Source organism: Cebus imitator, unplaced genomic scaffold (assembly GCF_001604975.1).
Source record: "Cebus imitator isolate Cc_AM_T3 unplaced genomic scaffold, Cebus_imitator-1.0 Scaffold417, whole genome shotgun sequence".
Lineage (NCBI taxonomy): Eukaryota > Metazoa > Chordata > Mammalia > Primates > Cebidae > Cebus > Cebus imitator.
In genome coordinates, this window is record NW_016107732.1 from 1,639,155 (window position 1) to 1,640,156 (window position 1,002).

Consider the following 1,002-nt stretch of genomic DNA (forward strand, 5'->3'; position numbering starts at 1 on the left):
AAAAGGTTAAGGTGGGAAGATTGCTTGAGCCCAGGAATTCAAGGCTGCAGTGAACTGCTATTGCACCACTGCTCCCCAGCCTGGGTGACAGAAAAAGGCCCCACCTGTATAAATAGGCTTGGCTCACTCCTGTCATCCCGGCACTTTGGAAAGCCAAGGCGAGCACATCACCTGAGGTCAGGAGTTTGAGACCAGCCTTGACAACATGGTGAAACCCTGTCTCTACGGAAACTACAAAAAATATTAGCCGTGTGTGGTGGCAGGCACCTATACTCCCAGCTACTTGGGAGGTTGAGGCAGGAGAATCGCTTGAACCTGAGAGGGAGAGGTTGCAGTGAGCTGAGACCGTGCCATTCATTGCACTCCAGTCTGGGCAACAAAAGTGAAACTCTGTCTCAAAAAAAATAAAAATAAAAACCAACCAAACAAAACTGAACAGTAAGAAAACAACCCAATTTTTTAAAGTGCACAAAATATTTGAACAGACATTTCATCAAAGACACTATAGAGATGGCAACTAAGCACATGGGAAAAAAATGCTTAACAGCATCAGCCATTAAGGAAATGCAAGGAAAACCACTATTAGATATCACTATACACCTATTAGAATGGCTAAAGTAAACTTTTTGAAAAACTAAGCTGGGGCCGGGCACGGTGGCTTAAACACCTGTAATCCCAGCACTTTGGGAGGCTGAGGCAGGTGGATCACATGAGGTCAGGAGTTGGAGACCAGCCTGGTCAACATGGTGAAACCACATCTCTACTAAAAATATTAAAATTAGCTGGATATGGTGGGGGGCACCTTGTAATTCAAGCTACTTGAGATGCTGAGGCAGGAGAATCGCTTGAACTGGGGAGGTGGAGGTTGCAGTGAGCCAAGATTGCACCAGGGCACTCTAGCCTGGGTGACAAGAGCAAACCTCTGTCTCAAAAACAAATAAGGTTTTAAAAATTGATAAGCCTCTAGCAAGACAGACACAGAGAGGACACATCAGGCATGAA